Genomic DNA, 21,091 nt, shown 5'->3' on the forward strand with positions numbered 1-21,091 from the left:
AAGAGCATCAGAGGGACTACAAATTGACTTTAGGCAAATTATCATCGTTTGCATTCGGTCCTTTATCGAATGCAAACGAGGAACCCCTCTCTGCATCTCTCGCTGCGTCGCAGTGGTGCGTATTCCTATTTTATGTTCTGAAGGTAGCCTAAATTCGCCCATTAATGTCATTCCATCTCAATAGAACAGATTAGCAGATTGGGAATATTTTACAGAGAGGTTTACACCTCCCAGAACGGTGCGCGCTGGCGCAGGCCGCAGGGTCGGGTCGGTTCGGAACAGATAGATCGAATGTCGTTTGACATTTGCACATGCAGCAGCCCTTTGTTGGGACATGAGGGGACTGTTCGTGTTCCGGCTCAGGGTGTTTGCCTGCTTCCAACGAAAAAGGATACGCACCAACGGAAAAGGACGAGACCCGGTCAAGGGAGGAACCACCACGGTATGCAACAATAAATTTTCAAGATTCTGTTTTGCAAACCATTTGTACTGTCGGTACTAATGTTGTGCCAATAATTTTGAATAAAATTAAAATTGCTACCTCGATGGTGCGAAGTGAGTAGCCAGATGATAATTGCTGGTGATTGTGCATTGGTGGCAGCTGTAAGTGATGTTGCGTACGTTGATTAATTGGCAGTATCCGAGAACTCGAGGTTAAGAGAACAAGGAAATGTGTCATTCGAAGGTGCAAGCAATGAAGTTTTCGAAAACCGAACCGGCGATAACTGAAACGACTGGCGGTGGATCGCTCATTCGCAGGTAAGGTCACCATTCACAAAGAAAAACTTCGAAGCGAATCGTAAAATGAAAACCGATAGATAAAAGCTAGTTAATCAACTGCTTCCGTTGAGACATCGTCATCAATCAACGTAACGCACACGAGACAGGTTGCATGGGGAACTACTCACTACAAGACAGTTGCAATTCTATTTTAAAATCTATGCGAAACGTAATTAACGGTCTCTTGCGTATGTTTGTTTTTGTTTGGAAAATCGTGCCAATGTTGAGCAAATAGGCTTTTTATTTCTGTGACAAACCTTGAAGCAACAGTAAAAGTCAAAGCTGAACGAAACATGATAGCATAAACATTGAAAACATTGTTTGGTTAATCGTCTTTAAAGTATCTGATATGGAAATATGTGTTACGAGCAATAAAAGTTCAATTACTATCCTTGGTATTCGTACAATCCTAGTGTCGACCTGCATAATTATTTCAAATCGAATTTTCTTGTAGTTCATATTTTAGGTCTGGTACCACAGATTCAGATGTTACTTTTATGCATTCTTTCAAATCTAGAATTTCTTTCAGATGGGGGTTATTGATTCTGGCCTAATTTTTGGAATGGCCATTCCCCAGTAACATTTTGGTTTTATAATGGTTTTATGGTACTCTTGTAGAGTAAATAATGGTCTTCAAGAGCGTTATAAAACTAAAAATGTTACTTGGTTTGTGCTCTCAATTCAAACTATTTTGGTCAACCAATTTCAAATCTGAAAACTGGAAGAATGAATTGCGATCTATCTGGTAGTAACATCAGTTGAAAGTTTGTTGGATGCATCACCGGCATATCGTAGGGTTTTTAGAAAAAATGGATAGAATGTGATTCAACCATTTGCACATAACATATGTGTAACTCGGGTAGCAAAAGTTGTACCCTTATAACACTTTTTATTTGTTATACGGAACATCGAAACGTCAGAAGATAGTATAACAGTATTTGATCTAACAAGGGGTCACGCGACTTATATTGTATATCTGAATACGATTCGCGTTGGAATTATGCAAAAGATTTTTCCTAGTGGCGTTGGGTGTTTAGGAGCTGAAATTGTTTTTTTATAATTAATTGGAGATTGGGGTAAACAATATTAAAGTAGAAAATAAAGGAGTTTAGGGTATGTAACTGATTTAATTATTGATATTGATTCGACAAACTCGAACAAAATCCATTCGTATGCCACGCACGGGCTCTTAACAATGAATTTGTTTGGTGTTTGGTTGAAATATTATGTTTTTATTCGAAAACCGTATCAAATGCTCATTCATTGCTATGAGCATATTTATTATCCGCATTTCTCAAACATTTCCCATGAGTGCCGTCTCTCCCAGTGGTGTGGAATCGCACCCGAATTTTAGTTTTTTCTAACACGTACACGGAACCGCGAAACAACTCACTTTACGGTTCCTTTCACTCAAATCCGCCCTTGCGTGGAAGAAGCCAAAAATAAGTAAAATACGAAAAAATCCGGTGAGTACTTTGCCTTTACTCCCGTGTTGAATTTTCACCCACTATGAAGTTTCACCAACTCAAATTTATGTTATTTTCACTCACTCGAGACTATGGTGAAAACAACTCAAATTTGGCTTCTTCCACGGAACAGCATACGTTGGGTCGATGCAGCTCTCTTTGTTTATGATATCATTCATGAGAGGGAGTGAGAAAACTACCTAATATTGAGTTAAAAATTTGAACTTCGTACTCAAAGTTGAGTTCTTTAAACTTTTTTTTTAGGTTCTTTATTTTTTCTGTGTATGTAACCGACTTTTTGTCTTTCAAAAGTCTTCTACACTATGTTTACTTAAATTATCAATAACAACAAGTAGAGTTTTATTTATCGGATTATTTTGAAGAAATATCGATTTTTAAAAAGGTGATGCCTCACCTGGATTTAGCCTCAGTTAAATGTTCAATGCACAGTTTTGGTGTTTTCTGTTTCCTTTCTACATGTCGTTGAAATTGCTCTACTTTTGGTAGAGAGTATTCGGAATACTATCAACCCAAAACCAATGTTCTAATAATGAAAAGAATGCCAAGAAAAGAGATGACATTAATATCGTACATCGTACAATAACTTATTCAAATTACGTGCCTCATGGCATGATAAAGATTATCTTGATTTCAATGTTGAATCATCACATTTTCATTTAATATGATGTCCAAATTGGAATCACCTCACAGTTGCGATGCTCTCCTGCATTAGGGTCTTGCCGACATTTCTCACCAACACGAACGCACGGTTCGTGGTTGCAAACAAACTGAGTAAAAGTGTGAGTGAAATGTGCGTGTGCGTACACGCTCGCAGAAAGCCTAATTATGATAAACGAGTTTGCTTTCGTACGATTGATAATTTAGGGTAAAATGCCCAATAGTGGACCCCCTAGTAGCGAAATTTTGCTTTTCCTGGCATAAGGAGTGCAAATTTTTAAAATATTAATTCTGCGTGATATCTAATATCAAGCTCTGCCTCTCTCCTCTTCACGATACATACATGAAACACGCAAATAGACGTTATTCGTTGAAATTAACATTTTAAAGTCTGACTGGATTCGCCCTATAGTAGATCCCCTGGGGATCTATAATAAGAAATTGCTTCCCCATAGTCGACACTTCATTTGATTTTTATGTTCCGTTTCGGGACGTTCTTCTTCACTATTATGGATCCCTCAAAATATTCCTATAATGGACACTCTCGTGCTTATTTTTTATAGAATTGTTAAAAATCATCTTATTTTACTTACCATAGCATTTCCAATGCATTTAATCAAATCATAGAACTGTAAGGTAGGTTCTCCCGATGTAATTTCATAGCAAAATATTTACGTTGTGCTGTAATAATGCAAAAATGGCTGGAGGGTCCACTATTGGTTGGGGGTCCACTATTGGGCACTTTACCCTATAACTATTTTGTGATTGTTGCGCATCGTAGACAAACATTGGTGTATCCCTCGCCATCCTTTCGAAAAAACCGAAGACTGCGTATATAAAGATTCGTTCCCAATGTAGAACAGTTCTAAGGAATATACTTTTCAACACATGTTGAATAAAATCTAGATTTTTACCATGCTGACTCGAAAATATAATCAATTTTAGAGGAATTTTATTTTCGTATGATAAATAAGTTAAAATGGATAAAACACGAACAATTCATCAAAAATCGCCTGAAAATAGAGGTTTACCCTACAAATAAATCAAATTAGTAACAGCATAGGAGAGACCTTCTTTTGGATGCAATCCGTCATTTTTAAAAATAATGTAAAAAATTGATGATAGAAAAATAAATATCATTATACTTTGGCTACAGATCTGGCTCTTTGTAGTCTTGGAAAAAAGTGTTATAATTTTCTGATCATATGCTATTTGTTTACACTTGAAAATGACAGAACGATGTTCCCGTTCCCAATTATAACAGTTTTGACTCATCAAAAGGGGGTCAACTTTTGGATTGGATTTTGTTCTAAGATCCACTTATGTTATGTGCCATTTGATTAAGGTAAAGGTAATTTTTAGCATAAAATTTGAAAACGTCTAGTATCCAAATGAGAGATTCTCTTTCATTACTTCTTTTTTTGAACAAACGATGTTTTTAAAAATCATGCTACCTTTTGTATTCAGCCTTATTTTTGTTTACGTCCGTATCTGACATTCGAACGAACATACCGATTCGAATGACGTCGAAAACGGTATTCCCGTTTTATTGCTGTCCGTCGCTGGGATTCGTTTCGTTTGATTTGCATGTTAGTTCTGTGTGGAACAAAGAATTTCTAAAGACGATTTCCGAGCTGATTACAAATAAATCAGTTCAATCAAAGTTAATTGCCTATTTCCGGGGATTAAATCACCCGACTTTGACGTTAATTTACAATGTTATGAAAACTCATATGTGAATATGTACGTTGTGTGGAAGATATTAATTTGGAAAATGTATTGGAGGTAACCACTTTCCCTTCGATGGGACTCGAACCCATTACCCTACAGTACGCTAGACTGGTGCTTTAACCAACTAAGCTACGAAGGACCTCCGTCGGCCTTCGCAACCTAGCGGCTACTGAACGAGCTCGAGATTTCCAAATTGGACGCATAGTCAAATCACTCGCAATCCATTTTCTCAAGCCAATACTTCCACATTTGTATAGTACACGTCCACATTAGAGGAGCGTGAGTATTTAGAATGTCTGGAGGCTGTACACATTCTTCATCAGCAACTGTACTGATCAAGTGAGGTTGTGTAAGCCATTCGGATTCTTCATCGGAAAAACATTCGAAATACTCTCGCGATATTTTACAGAATTTCTTGAAGAAATTCCTCAGAAGTTCTTGGAAGTTCAGCGAAAAGTCTTCAAGATTTCCTCTGTAAATTCTTTCAAATTCTCTTAGTTTTCCCAGCAAATTGTTCAAAATTTCCTCATAAAATTGTTCTTTAACAATTCCTTGGCAAATATCCAATGGAATTCTTCTAAATTTCCACAGAAAATTCTTCAGAATTATAACGAAAATTAATGTCTAGAGAAATCATCTTAATTTCCATAGACAATTCTTATAAAAATTTTCATGGGAAATTCTTCAAACATCTACGGAAAACCGCGAAATTCTTCTGCATTATGCTTCTAACTTGAAATTTATTATGAATTTCCTTGTGATTTTTTTTTTTAGTTTTCTGATATTTCATTTTTTTAAACTTCCTCAAATTTTTTTTTCGTTGGATTCCCCCAAGAATTCCTTCTGGAGTTCCTTCAGGAATTTCTCCTGAGGTTCCGTCAGAAATTCTCCAGGAAGAAACTTCAAAAGAAATTTCTAGACGACTCCAGGAGCAATTCCTGAAGAAACTCCAGCAGAAATTCTTGGAGGAACTTCTACAGGAACTCAAGGATAAATTTCTAAAGGAGTTTTGAGAGGAATTCCTGGAACACTTCAGAAGGAATTCCTGGAGAAACTTCATAAAGAATTGCTGGAGGATCCCCACTAGGAATTCCTGGAGGAACACTAGTAGAAATTCCTGGACAAACTCCAGTAGGAATTCCTAGAGAAACCCCAAGAGAAGCTCCAGTAGAAATTTCTGGAAAAAACTTCAGCTGAAATTCTCGAGGAACTCCTACAGTAACTTCATGAGAAATATCTGCGAAACTTCAGGAGTATTTTCTGGAAGAATTCTGGAGGAACTTCTGGAAGAATTATTGGAGAAACTCCAAGAGGCATTATTGGAGGAACTACAGCAGGAATTTCGGGAGCAACTCCATGAGGAATTTCTGGAAGAACTCCTGGAGGAGCTTCTGGGGGAACCCCTGGAGAAACTTCTGGTGGAACTCTTGGAGGAACATCTGGAGGAAAGCTTGGTTAAACTCTAGGAGGAATTCCAGTAGAAATTCCTGAAGAAACTCTAGGAGAATATTCTGGATGAACTTCGGGAGAAATTTCATAAGGAATTATTGGAGGAACTCCAGTAGGAATTCCTGGAGAAACTCCAGAAGAAATTCCTGAGGAAACCCTAGGAGAAACTCCAGTTGAAATTCTTGCAGAAACTCGAGGAGAAATTTCTGGTAAAGCTCCTACAGGAACTCCTAGAGAAATTTGTGGTGGAACTTCTGATGGAATTCCTGGAGAAATTTGAAGGAACTCCAGGAGGAACCACAAAAGAAACTCCTGGAGGAACCTCTGAAGAAACTTTTGGAGGAACTCCATGAGAAAAGCCTGGTGGAACTCCAATAGCGATTCCTGGAGAAACGCAAGTAGACATTCCTAAGAAAACTCCAGTAGAAATTCCTGGAGAAACATTAGTAGGAACTCCAGTAGAAATTTCTGTGGAAAACCCAGGGGAAACTCCAGTTGAATTCCCAAGGATTTTTTTAAAGACTTCCAAAAATTCCCATAGAAAATCCCTGATCAACTTCAAGAAAAGTTCTCGGATGAACTCCAGACGCAATTCTCTATAATGTCTTGCTGAAACTCTAAGAAGAATTACTGGAGGAACTCGTAGAGAAATTTCCTGGAGTAACTTGCGGTGAAATCCCTGGATGAATTCCTATAGCAACTTCCAGGGAAATTAATGGAGGAACTTCCGGGGGAATTTCTTGATGAACTTCCGGAGGAATTCTTTAAGGAACTTCCGGAGAAATTTCTTATGGAACTTCCGGAAGAATTTCTTGGAGAAAGAGCTTTCAGGATAATTTTAAAGAACTTTCGCAGGAATTCCTGGAGGGATATTTGGGGGAGTTTTTTAAAGAACTTTCGGAGGAAATCCGGAAGGAACTTCAGGACGAACTCCTTGAAGAGCTTCCGGAAGAATTCCTTGAGGAACTTCCGAAGAAATTCATGGAGGAACTTCCGAAGAAATTCCTGGAAGACTTTGCGGAGGAATTCCCTGAAGATTTTCTTGAGGAACTTCTGGGGTAATTCCTGTAGAAATTTCTGTTGGGACTTGTGAAGGAATTTGCCGAAAAATTCTTGGAAGAACTTCCGAAGGAATTCCGGAGGGTACTTCCGGAAAAAATCCTGAGGAGACTTTCGGAGCAATTCCTTAAGGAACTTCTGGAGGAATTTCTTGAGGAACTTCCGGAGGCATTCCTTGAAAAACTTTCGGAGGAATTCTTTGAGGAACTTCCGGAGGAATTCCTTGAGGAACATCCGGGGGAATTGCTTGAGGAACTTCCGGAGGAATTTCTGGAGAAATTCCTGAAGGATATTCTGAAAGAGCTTTCGAGGGAATATTTCAAAGAACTTCCGGATGAATTCCTGAATGCACCTTCGGAGCATTTTTTTAAGGAACGTCCGGAACAATTCCTGAAGGAACATCCTGAGAAGTTCCTGAAGTAACATACGGAAGAATTCCTGAAGGAACATCCGGAGCAACTTCTGGAGGAATTCCTTTAGAAACTACTAAAGGAATTCCTTGAGGAACTTTTGTAGGAATTTTTTGACAACTTCCGGAGGAAATGCTGAAGGAACTTCTAAAGACATTATTGAAGGAACTTCCGGAGGAATTAGTAAAGGAACTTCCGTGGGAAATTCCTGAAGAAAAAAGAAAAACTTCCGGAGAAATTCCTGAAGGAACTTCCTGCATTAGTTAGTGATGAACTTAAAACTATATTAAAGAATCACTTTAATAAAGTTCTAAAAAAATTATAAATCACTTAATAAAGATTTCTATTTGCTTCCAGGAGGAACTCTAGTAAGATTTCCTGAAGGAACTTCAGGATAAATTCCAGTACTAACTCAAGTACGAATCGCTTGAGAAACTTAAGGACGAATTCCTGAAGAAATTTTAGGAGGAATTACTGAAATAATTCTCGGGGGAATTCTTTGAAGAAACTCCGAAAGAATTCCTGGAGGAGTTCTTAGAGGAAATGCTTGAGGAATTACCGGAAGAATTCCAGGAATTCTTCCAAAAAATCATCCAAGAATACCTCCGGAAGTTCCTCAAGAAACTTCCATTGAAACTCCTCCAGGAATCCGTCCAAGAGTTTTTCCATCAATTCCTCTGGAAGTCACACTAGAAATTCCATCGGAAGTTTCTTCAGGAATTTCATCGTACAATCCTCCAGGAATTCCATCGGTAGATCCTCCAGGAGTTCCATCAGAAGTGCCTCCAGGAATTCACCCGGGAGTTCCTCCAGGAATTTCGTAAGGGAATTCTTCCGGAAGTTCTTCGAGGAATTCCCGGAAGTTCCACCACCGAAATTCCTCCGGTAGCTCTTCCAAGAATTCCTTTTGAAGATCTTTTAGGAATTCTTTCGGAAGTTTCTCCCGAAATTCCTCGAGGGATTTCTTCGGAAATTCCACCAGGATTTTTTCCGGAAGTTCCTTCAGGAATTCTTCCATCCATTTCTCTTAATGTTCCTCCAGAAACTTATTTGGAAGATTCTTCTGAAATTTTTCCGGAAGGTCGTACAGAATTTCCCCGGAAGTTTATCAAGGAATTTTGTCGGAAGTTCTTCCGGGAATTCCTCCAGAAGTTACTCTAGGAATTCCTGAGAAAATCGCTAAAGTATTACTTTAGAAATTCGCTCGGGAATTTCTAAAGATTTTAATGTTTAATCATTTATGCAGCTTTACAAATTCATTGCATTCAAAATTTCAATTCATTTATGCAGCATTCAAAAGTTCATAAAAAAATCATTCTAAAATTTCAAACGCATCACTCAAATTCACTCAAAATGACTCTGAAAACGCCCTTATTGTTGAGGTCATAATGTGTATCTGTAAAGTTGCAATCAGGTAGTGAAATTTTATGATAAATGAAAAACATGTTTTATTTACTTAAGATGTACAAAATTTCGTCACCAGGAACATCCATTTGAACCATTTCAACCGACATGAAAATGTTGAAACAGAATCGTAATGAATCGTTTCGTATCAATTCGCGAGGTCAAAGCATCGAATTGAAAGTAGTCAAAAATGTAAATTCGAACGAAAACGGGAATAAGTCGAACGAATGATGTTCGAAAAAACGAATGGTTAGAATTGGTTCGAACGGAAACGAGAATGCGAACTGTTGATACGTTCTAACGTATCCGATACGAACGTAAACAAGAATGAGGGTGATTATTCTTTACTTTCTACGCTTTGAAGCTGGGGATTGATTGCCGCTGATTTTGTGGAGATGTGAGATGGGATGTTCTGCGCCCCACTGATCTCAAAATCTTGCAAGCTGCTGTAGATTATATTTATGACCAATCAAATCTAAGTTTATTTGTTCTCACTCGGTACCGAAAATAATATGGTGAAGATTCGGAAACGTGATAGAAAAAATCAATTATGAAAAAAATATTTCAGAATTGACGCCTATCGAAGAACAGTTGAAGAATTTCATTCCACAAACCTTCCGGCATCCTAAGAACTCCAGAAAAGGTGTTGTTTGCAACAAACTAAGTCTTCCCACCCAGACTACATCCCTGGATTCAACTTTGCAAGGTTTCTGCAGTGATGATATCAGTGATGATCAGTGATGATATACACCACTATCTGCCCAACAACAATCGATCTTCAGCCGGTCCACGAATATTCTACGAATCGCCATCCGTAGAACATCATAACCATCCACGCATATATTACATAGGCACCGGCTACTGGATGGATAGGTAATCGGACTGATATCGACGATAGAGAGTGACTCCCTCGCTCAGCATTTCTCGGCTCTTCACATGCCGAACCTTGACCTCCAAACTGAAGGATGTTCGAAAACCAGTCGAATTCTAGTAGCCACCGCGAACACTTGGGCAGCAAGCCTACGCACAATTTTAACTTGTCTAGTTTTTTAAGTACAAATATATATGTAAGTGTGCAAGATAAAAACCGTTGTCGTCGTCAATAAATTATGAGTTAATGTAACTAGCGTGTTTAAATAATCGTGAGTCCGGTTTTGCTAAGTGGAAAGAAAAGTGCATGCAAGTCGCCCAAGGCTTAAGAAGAGCTAGTTTCTGTGGATTAAAGGCTGAATTTCACCTATAATGAGATGATGTCGGACCTGATATACTGCTCCATCCCAATTGCTATCGAACTTCAACAAGGTTAAAGGATCAGGTTCGTTCAGGTGTCAAGCCATTTGGCCGTACACCATTAGGCCGAATGCCATGTAGCCGAATATGTAGTTGAATAATATTTACCTCAGATTACGAGTAGTGAAAAGTGAAAAATGAGAAGTAAGTTGTGATACAAGGTGTCTCCATCCGAAGAGGCTTATTTTCAAAAAATCAGTATCTCTATAACACCACCTATATCCACTACACGAAAGTATAGGTTTCCCTCTTTCACGTAGGTGCATTTTAAAAATGTTCTATCGGGGGTCATTTTCCATACATTTTTGGGGAGCTTAAATCGGCTATCATGCGAAATTTCTATGGAGTTTGTACCGAAAAGAGTGAGAAAAATAAAAATTGTTCTAGATCCCTCGATAGAACATTTTATTTTACCCAGAATATGAAAGAGGATTGCGTGGTGGGTGTTTCAGAGATACTGATTTTTGAAAAATAATATTTCCCCATAGAGACACTGCGTGATGACTGTGAAATGAGAAGTGAAAAGTGAGAAATGAGAAGTGAGGAGTGAGTAGTAGCAGGTAAGAATTAAGAAGTAAGTTCCTTCTTCTTCCTTTTTTTTTCTTCATCATTATTCGCTCCTACTCCTACATTCTACCTTCATTCTTTTCCTTCAGCTTTATTCCTTCTCCCTTGTTCCCCTTCCTTCTTCCTTCTAACTGCTTTCTTCTTTCATCTTTATTATTTCATCTTTCTCTTTCTTCTTTCTTATTATTTCTTCTTTTTTCTATCTTCTTTCTTCTCTATTCTTTCTTCCTCTTCTCTCTTCTGACTTCTTAATTTTTTCTTCTTTTTTCTTCTTCTTCGTTCTTCTGGCTTCTTTCTTCTTTATTCACTCTTCTTATTTTTTCTATCTTCTTTTTCCTTTCTTCTATCTTCTTTCTTCCTTAATCTTTCTTCTTTCTTTTTTTTTCTTCTGGCTTCTTTCTTCCTTCTTCCTTCTTTTTCTTCATTCTTCCATCGTCCATCATCATTCCTCGTCCCTACTTCTTTCGCCGTCCTACTTCTTTCTTTCTTCTTCTATCTTCCTCCTTCCTTCTTCCTTCTTCCTCCATTCCTTTTTATTCTTTCTTCATCCTTCTTCGTTCTTACTTCCTTCTTTTTTATTCTCCCTTTTTCCTTCTCTCTGTTTTCTTCTTTCTTCATCCTTCTTCGTTCTTATTTTCTTCTTCTTCGTTCTTGTTTCTTCCTTCTTCCTACTTCATTCTTTCTTTTCTTCTTCTTTATTCTTTATACTTTCTTCTTTCTTTTTTCTTCTTTCTTGTTTCTTCTTTTTTTTTCTCCTTTCTTCTCCATTTTTTCTTCTTTATTCTTTTTTTCTTTCTTCTTTCTTCTTTCTTCTTTCCTCTTTCGTCTTTCTACTTTCTTCTTTCGTCCTTTCGTTTTTCTTCTTTCTTCTTTCTTCTTTCTTATTTCTTCTTTCTTCTTCCTTCTCTCTGTTTTCTTCTTTCTTCATCCTTCTTCGTTCTTATTTTCTTCTTCTTCGTTCTTGTTTCTTCCTTCTTCCTACTTCATACTTTCTTTTTTCTTCTTTATTCTTTCTTCTTTCTTCTTTCTTCTTTATTCTTTTTTATTTCTTTTTTCTTCTTTCTTCTTTCTTCTTTCTTCTTCGGTCTTCTTTCTTTATTCTACCATCTTACTTCTTCCTTCTTATTTCTTTTTTTTTTCATTCTTGTTTCTTCCTTCTTTTTTTTCCTTTTTCATTCATTCCCTCTTCCCTCTTCCCTCTTTCTTTTTCCCTCTTCCTTCTTCCTTCTTCCTTTTTCCTTATTCCTTCTTCCTTCTCCTTCTTTTTCCTTCCTTCTTCCTTCTTCCTTCTTCCTTCTTCCTTCTTCCTTCTTCCTTCTTCCTTCTTCCTTCTTCCTTCTTCCTTCTTCCTTCATCCTTTTTCCTTCTTTCTTCTTTCTTCTTCCTTCTTCCTTCTTCCTTCTTCCTTCTTCCTTCTTCCTTCTTCCTTCTTCCTTCTTCCTTCTTCCTTCTTCCTTCTTCCTTCTTTCTTCTTCCCTCTTCCTTCTTCCCTCTTCCTTCTTCCCTCTTCATTCTTCCTTCTTTCTTCTTCCTTATTCCTTCTTCCTCCTTTCTTCTTCCTTATTCCTTCTTTATTCATCATTCTTTCTTCTTTTTTAACCCTTCTTCCTTCTTCCGTTTTCATTCTTCTTCTCTCTTATTCCTTTTTTTCTTCCTTCTTTCTTCATCCATCTTCCTTCTTTTTTCATCCTTCTTCTTTCCTCCTAGTTATTTTTTCCTTCCTTCTCACTGCTTACTCAGTTCTATACGATAATAAAGCAAAAAAAATATCTTCGGTACTCATAAGCACATTCCAACTATTAGGCCGAACGGTATTTGTCCAAATTGCCCTAAATAGCAGAAAAATGAAGATACCTTCAACTCTCTTTTTACGTCATTTATTAAGGGGGCGTAAACCGAATGTGACGTAAAAAGAGTTTTTACAAAAATATTCTAGTATTTCACTTAATTTATTGATCGTTGGATACTTTTAAATACATTCACTTGCGTCTTACGTGAGGTATTGTAAGCTCTCTCCAAATCCAGTCATATGAAATTTTATAAGGTTTGCAAATTGTCCTGGAGTTTGAATCAAATGGTCTACCGAATCAACCAAGGCTTCACGATGTCCCCAGCCGCGGTGCCAACCCAATTTTGTCTTCTGAGTATTAGTCTTTCACTTACGTCTCAAATACAGGCATATGAGATGTTGAAAGATCTCCAAATTGCAAATCCAGTCATATGAAATTTTATAAGGTTTGCAAATTGTCCTGGAGTTTAAATCAAATGATCTACCGAATCAACCAAAGCCTTCATGATGGGGACAAGCCGTGGTATCAACCCAATTAAGTCCTTAGAGGATTTGTCTTTCACTTGCGACTCAAAACAAGACATATGAGGTGTTGTAAGATCTCCAAATTCTCTTGGAATTTTAATCAAATGGTCTAATGAATCAACCAACGCTTCCATGGTGGCCCCAGCCGAGGTATCAACTATGATGTCCTCCGATTATTTGTCTTTTACTTACGTCTCAAATCCAAAACTGGTGTATGCTTATTGTGATCCATAGGAATGAATTTGATAAGTGTTGAACAATGAATCCAATCCAATTCATCCAAGAATTCCTTGCAGTATGAAAGTTTTGGTCTTTTATTTCTATTTGGTTGACACCGTGGCTGGGGACATCGTGAAAGCCTTGTTTGATTCGGTAGAACATTTGATTCAAACTCTAGGACAATTTGGAGATCGTAGAACATCTCATATGCCTCCATTTGACACACAAGCGAAAGACAAATACTCGGAGGACATAAGTGGATTATTACCATGGCTGGGGTCATCATGGAAGCCTTGGTTGATTCGGCAGACCATTTGATTCAAACTCCGGGACGATTCGGAGATCTCACTACATCTCACATATCTGGATTTGAGGCGCAAGTAAAAGAAAAATACTCGGAGGGCATAATTGGGTTGACACCGTGGCTGGGAACATCATGAAAGCCTTGGTTGATTCGGCAGACCATTCGATACAAACTCCAGGATAATTTGGAGATCTTAGAACATTGAACGAGCTGAAACTAAATATTTTAGAGATAATGTCCAGAAAACTGTTTTAATGGTAAATGGAGGCGTCCCTCTCCATGTGGCTGCTAAACGCTTTAAGATACCAAAAAGTACTCTCGAAGACCGATTGAAGGATATAAGCATCAACTTCTTGGAGCTCAAAAGGCTTTATTGGAAGAAGATGAAACCCGTATCGTAAACTTCATAATTGATTAGGCCAAAGCCGGTCATCCCATCGATGAAAAAAAGGCAATCGTTCATGTGGCGTAAATCGCTAAGAGAATTGGAAAAGAAGCTGTTTTCAAAAATAGAATACCATCACGAGGTTTGTGCATCTATAACAAATAAATAAAATATGGTACTTATTTGAAAATTCACAAGGATGGTTTGTTTGCCCGTTCCATGAAGCGTCATCCAGAGCTGTGTCGTGTTGTTACGTGAGGAAATGGTTTAATGGAATAACGGAATATAGCATAGCATAGTTACGGTGTACTTCGTAGATTGGACATTAGTGATACTCATGTTTTTCTTTTGAAATCCTTATCCAGATTGCTATCAAAAATCAAGGTGGGTCTGGTCCATGATTTCAATCTATGATAAAAATCACAAAAGCATGAGGATGACTACTCCTGGCCACGCCCATCTTCACCGTAACTTGGGAGGGGAAGGAAGTGTTGATGTAGTACTTACTTAACGAGAGGCCCCCGACTCAGCGACACCCTCATAAGTACCACGTAGTTCAGTTTTTAGCCGTCGCTCGTACTAATAAGACGTATAGTTATTTTGCTACCGTGCTTCATATCGTAGAAAATGAGTATTCGGGTAAATACATTGGTGGTGGACTTTAGTGTTCTTCCAGTACGGCCTGACGTTGGCAAAGTGCATAAATTTCTGGAGAGCGAAATAAATTTTGAATCTCACAGACGTAAAAAGTATTCATCTCCACAATACGCGCAATTGTGTATTTATTGAAATGGTGGACAATGGTACTGCGCAACGCTACGAAAAAGCGCATAACATAAAGCGAGTTTTTATTTGTAATGAGAAGCGTTTCAAGATTCCCGTGTATGTGGATAGTGAGGCAGTAACCGTCCGGGTGCACGATCTCCCTCCTTCCACACCACACGCGTCTATTGGCGAATTTATTAGACAGTTTGGTGATGTGATTTCAATCCAAAGTGTACGTTGGAAGCACTACTTCCCCGGCGTTCCAAATGGTGTACGAGTGCTGCAAATGAGGCTCAAACAGCCTATAACGTCTTTCATCACATTCAGAACAGACGTATGCTTGGTGACTCATCCGAATCACTCGAAAACTTGTAGACAGTGTTCTAGACCAGTACATCTACAGCAAAAATGTAAGGAAATTACCGTACCGAATAGGATCGAAACTGCAACACCACAAACAGCCCCCTCACCATCAAGCGAAAAACCATTCTCTGACGCAGATTTCCCCCCGATTGAAAGCAATCGCACAGCACTATCTTCCTCTGATTCGAGTAATGGACTCCCGACAACGAGCAAAGGCGCGCTTGCTAATGCAGACAATACCAACGACGACGATGATGACGATAAAGCATCAGCATCAAGCTCAACGACAGAATCTGATTTCATCGAAGCGACAAACAAAGGGCGGCTATCAAAGCGAATAGCAAACCTAAACAAGAAAGTTTGCGTGGAGCAGAGTGTCCAGTCTATTGGTATTTCCGACAATAGCTCTGGGAAAAGTGATAAAGTGTTGTAATTATTTAATATGAAATTGTAAACAAAAATTTCAAAGAAACTCGGCTCCGTTATGCCTAATGGCGCATAAGCCTATTAAATAACACACCACGCAAAGGTGTCAGCCCAGCGTAACGGGGGTTTAATGGAATAACGGAATATCTTGAAAAACAAGATAATTTTTATATCTTGGATGATCCACAGAGGGTTTTAAATATGGAGGAAAATGCATTTCCATTGATTCCTAAGAAGCAGTGAGTTCTAGCTTCGAAAGGTTTGAAAAATGTTCAATCTGTATCTGCAAATCTTCTTCTTCTTCTTCTTCTTCTTCTTCTTCTTCTTCTTCTTCTTCTTTTTCTTCTTCTTCTTCTTCTTCTTCTTCTTACTGGCATTGCATCCCCACACTGGGACCTCGCAGCTTAGTGTTTACTCAGCACTAAAACAGTTATTAACTGCGAGGTTTCTAAGCCAAGTTACCATTTCTGGATTCGTATATGGCTAACACGATGATACTTTTACGCCTAGGGAAGTCGAAACAGTTTCCAAATCGAAAATTGCCTAGACCGGCACCGGGAATCGAACCCAGCCGCCCTCAGCATGGTCTTGCTTTATAGCCGCCGCGCGTCTTATATCTGCAAATAGTGAACGTAAAAACTATACCGTACTTATGACAGCATCTGCAGATGGAAATCTTGGGCCGCCGTTAATATTATTTCCATACAAATACCGTTTACCATCCGATGTGGTACAAAGTGGTTAAGGAGTTGGGAAGACCGAATCTGGATGGATGAACTCTGTTTCACTTTTCGATTATATTTCGAAAGTGTTCCACCCTTGGACCGTTATACAAAATAAAAGATTTCCAATATTGCTGTTACTGGATGGTCACACTTCCCACGCTTCATTTGATACTGTTCTATATATTCTGCAAAAATCATGGTATTATATTACTTTCGCTACATCCGAACTCTACGCATTTCACTCAGCCTCTGGAAAGTTTCTTCTCCCCCATGAAGAAGGCATGGAAAGAAGTACCGAAGAAATGGAGATTTGAGAAACTTGGTGCAATTATTAGTCGAGCTGACTTCGCACCACTTTTGGAAAAAGTGTTGGGTCAGATACCTCAGCTATCGACTACGAATCATTGCCAAAGCAACACCGTGCTCCCCTGAATTCAATCTCAGTTCATCAGATAACACCATTAGTCATTCTGTCTGACTTACAAATTGTGGATTGTGAAAATCAAACATATGACATCATATATAAACTATCGGTCTACCGGATTCCCTCTCGAACACTTAGAAGATTGTTACTCAACCTATACCGTCGTCTGGTTCTGGAATTGCGTCACGAGTTGAAGAATATTCCGAGTAAGGTATTAACATTAACTTTATCAAACTAACTAAGCTAATTTATTCATAATCGCAGAACTGATGGAAAAAGCGTGCAAACGACTACGTCATTAACTCCAATTTTGGTGAAACTCATAACTCAGTTGTACATGCTCATAAGCATAGTAAAGGTATAAGCCAATAAGCTTCCATTTATGTTTTTAAGTAACTGGTTTTGTAGACTTATCAAACAGCTTATCAAATCTATCTTACTGGACACAAATCTACCGCAGTCAATCATATCCCGCTCGGTGGCGTCGATATTTGTTAAAAACAGTGCAAATTCGTTGTCGTCCATCGTTCGCAACATTTCATCATTATTTGTTCCAGGCACTTTACCATCGGCAACGTTGAAAGGTATACGGGAAATAGGAATAGGAGTCGAATGTAGCAGTGATGGTTCGTTCGGATAAATTTCGGGTGTAATCTTCGCTAATTTATTTATTTATTTATTTATGCAATGATAATCGTAATCTGACATCTAATGTCTCAATGACTATAAGGGTAAAAATGTTCCGAAAACCTAATTATTATACAAACATGAATAAAAATATACAAATGATACATCAATCAGAATACACAATAAATGCATCAATGTAGTAAAAAAAACAACTTAATTCACCGAGTAGTGATACTGCTTTTCTCGCATTTAGCCAAGACACCAACCTTATATGGTGAATATGGTTCGATGTACCATTTTCTTTATAACTTTTAAACGCAACGGTCGATCGTTTTAAAATTCAATAGTGATCAACTAGCCTTTGCCCCCTGTCGAATAAAACTTGTTGCGAGGAAATCGGTTAAGGATTACTATATGAAAAGTTGTCTAATGTTTTTCTTAGCTTTTGTGCACACACATACACACACATACACACATGGGCTGCGAAATGGTGAGTTGACATCTGGGAAGGAGCGACCTACACAGCTCTGGTCCTCACAAGTTCCAATCTCACGCTTCCACGGGTCTTCCGATGACAATCGACCGCCAGCTAAGGGTTTTGTACTTAGCTGGTAGTGCAGCCTGGGCAATGTTGTCATTCTGACATCAGCTAGAGTGAGTGGGTGCGACCAAGGGGACCATCGTCCCTAACCCCTAATCCCAAGTCGTTGTGCGACCCGTGCCGAGGGGATGCACGGCCAGGGGGGTGAAATAATGAGCTAGGCCTTTAACGGAGCCTGTGGGGTACCTGGGCACCCTCCACAGTAATTGTCCCTTACCGCGTCATGCTGGGCTCTGGCGTGGTGGGCCTCTTTTCCCGAGCAACTCGTGGGACCAAAATGGAAAAACAAGTCAATTCTTCAATTAGTGGTAGTAGTGTAGGCGACAACCCCTTCGCAAGAGGTGGGTTGTTCAGGTCTCCGCCTAGGAGGCCAGAAGCAATAGTCGGCAGCTCGGTGCGCAGCGCCAGCGTGGGTCACTTAACCATCTCCCAGGCTACGCCGGTCATTTGCGTCATCGAAGCATAATATCAGTAATGACCTCAAGAGGAGCTTGCTGAAACTTCGAAAGTCGATGCTGGACGCCAAGCTGGAGAGGGTGGTCGGGACAGCCAAGTGTAAACCCGTGAAATCCGTGGAGTCAAGGTCTACCCAGACTGAGGCCCAAGGATTCGCGGACTCAGGCAAGGCCGAATCGACCGAGGGCATGCCAGCGAAGACGGTGGTGCCAAAGTCTACCCAGACTGAGGCTCAAGTGTTCCGCTCCAAAACGCGGAGGGTTACTACCCCGAACAAGGGTAGTGGGGCTGGGAAGCTGAACCCCGGCCAGGTACCTCCAAAACCGGGGGAGGAAGGACCTGGAAAGGTCCGTCCACCCAGGAAAGACGGTGGTGAGGGGTTACGGCAGGCTGAGAGCTCTCAGCCGCCCCAGACCAGGGAAATAGAGGGGGATGACGCCTCCTGGACCCTGGTCAAGAACAAGAGGAAACCGAAGACGTCAAGGGACGAAAAGAAGGCCCAGGCGAATGAGGGTAGCAAGAAGTCTAGGGTAGGCGCCAATCGCTCCAGGAGCGATGCCCTAGTCATCTAAGTACTCGGACGTCTTGAAGGCGATGAAGAGTGACGTCAAGCGAATAAGACGTACCCGGACGGGCGAGATGATCCTCGAGCTAAAGCGGGGCGTCTCGCAAAAGGGCGCCGCCTACAAGAAGTTGGCGGAGGAAGTCCTAGGCGAGACGGTCAAGGTGAGGGCACTCACGACGGAGGTGAATCTAAGGGTTAAAAACCTGGACGAGATCACCGAAGTCGAAGAGCTCGTCACGGCACTGCGGCGACAGTGCGAAGTGGAGGCGTCCACCGCAGCCGTTCGGCTACGGAAAGGTCCGGCAGGGACGCAGGTAGCATTGGTTCGGCTACCTGCAGCGGACGTCTCCAGGGTAGTCAAGTTAAGGAGCGTCAAGGTGGGGTGGTCGGTATGCCCTGTGGGCATATATGTAACAAATATTTTGGCAATAAATTTCATAAAGCCATCAACTAGATTAACAGTGTAACATAATTCCAACAAAATGAAGCTTTCACTCTATCATCAGCTTACGCGCTATCTCCCTGAATTAGTTGAGGCAACTGAAGCTTTTCGAAGCTAAGCTTTAAGATTGTCTCCGGGAACTCACGAGAATCTCCACGGATCTCATTCAGCCAACCACAGAGCAGAGCAACTTTACCTTTTTAAACGAAGTTCAAGGCTTTACAGATTTTTATACCCGCACTCAAAATAGAAAAGAAACTAAGGATGAAGCGGGATGCTTAGATATGATTGACATAAGGCAGAAGGAGATGGGGGTGGGCTTTACTGCGAACGTATAATACAGATACGAATCAGCAGAACCTAATATGCAAATTCCGATAGTGGGTTAATTGGATTCTCGTGCGATTCGTCAGCCTGCATAGTTCGGTGTGATTAGTCTGCTAAAGACAAGCAAAAGATTTTAGAAACCATTTTGTGAAATCTTTAAAATTGTAAAAACAAAGTATATCTCTATTAGATTCGGATTGTAAGAAACGAAAGTTTTTCCAGAGTTAAGTTTCTATAAAAATAAGTTTTTGTGCACCACCTTAACAGGTGAAAAACATTCCTGTTACTATAAGGTGAAACCCGCTGGTCATCGCGGGTGCTTGTGTGGGGTCGATTTGGCGGTGAACAATTTGGTCCGGAGTCACCCTAGTTGGACCGAGTCACCCTAGTGCCGCATCGCCTATCACCTTAAAAGCTTCCTCTCTCGTATACCCTACGCTACACGACTCGCCACGTGAAAGCTCCTGCAATTTATCGACGATACGTAAGTCATCGCACGAATCTCTCACAAAGCTTCCGAGAACACCGAAGCGAAGCAAGAATCGTTGTGTGAGTGAGCAATCATCATCGTCAACGCTGTATGCAGGTGATCGTCGGTAGCTTTACGAGACGTTCTATCTGGAGTTGAAGCTTTGGCGCTAAGCATTAGAGCATACGTGCGCGCCTGGATGTAGGTGACCCCCAAGCCTTTCGTCGAGGGATGGTAACGGATTTTATGATTTGCCGAATCGTCGATGCATGCGGAGTGAAATTCAACGGAATAAGGTCAGATCTTTCAATTGTAAATAGTTTTAAATTAATTAGCTATTAAGATTCCAAAAGCTAGGACTAGATATTTAGTGACGTCACTTTCAGATCGTTAGGCCTCTGTACTGAATAATTGGTCGATGAATAAACAGGAGTTGAAAACCAATAGGCCTACACCTGTATGAAGGTTGACGACTTAGCGATTTGAATTTAAAAGGAATTTATACCAGATATCTCCTTGGGTCTAAAGTTGATTGATTTGATGAATTAGAATTAGTATTTGGAATTGGGTTTTGAATTTAAATAGTTTAAGTTGGTATTCTTTGTGTCTGCGTGTGGTCAGCTTAGTGGGATTTGGTGTTTGAGGGATAAAATTCAATCCGCCCTAGAAAAGAGCCTTTGCCGGGCCACTGACAGCCTCAGCAGTCTCACCGTTCGGTGGGTGGCGCATAAGCTGCTGCTGGTTACGTACCGGAGCATTCGTTTCATATGAGCAACCCGAAGTTTGCTTCAAGTGCCTGGAACCGGGGCACAAGCAATGGGACTGCAAAGGCCCTGACAGAAGCA

The 21,091-nt window shown here is 39.9% G+C and overlaps 1 protein-coding gene across 2 annotated transcripts in view; it reads left to right on the forward strand.

Annotated features, from left to right (window-relative positions):
* Positions 1-639: 639 nt before the first annotated feature.
* The window catches only part of LOC134212120 (cytochrome P450 4c3-like), a 76,185-nt gene continuing 55,733 nt past the window's right edge, over positions 640-21,091 (forward strand). The window contains exon 1 of one of the 2 annotated variants that reach the window (XM_062689689.1): positions 640-759. The gene's annotated coding sequence lies outside the window, so the exon portion shown is untranslated. Of the gene's footprint in view, positions 760-10,808; positions 10,828-21,091 lie in introns of those variants that run through there. The other variant, XM_062689698.1, reaches the window with a different exon arrangement.

This window comes from Armigeres subalbatus, chromosome 1 (assembly GCF_024139115.2).
Source record: "Armigeres subalbatus isolate Guangzhou_Male chromosome 1, GZ_Asu_2, whole genome shotgun sequence".
Taxonomy (NCBI): domain Eukaryota; kingdom Metazoa; phylum Arthropoda; class Insecta; order Diptera; family Culicidae; genus Armigeres; species Armigeres subalbatus.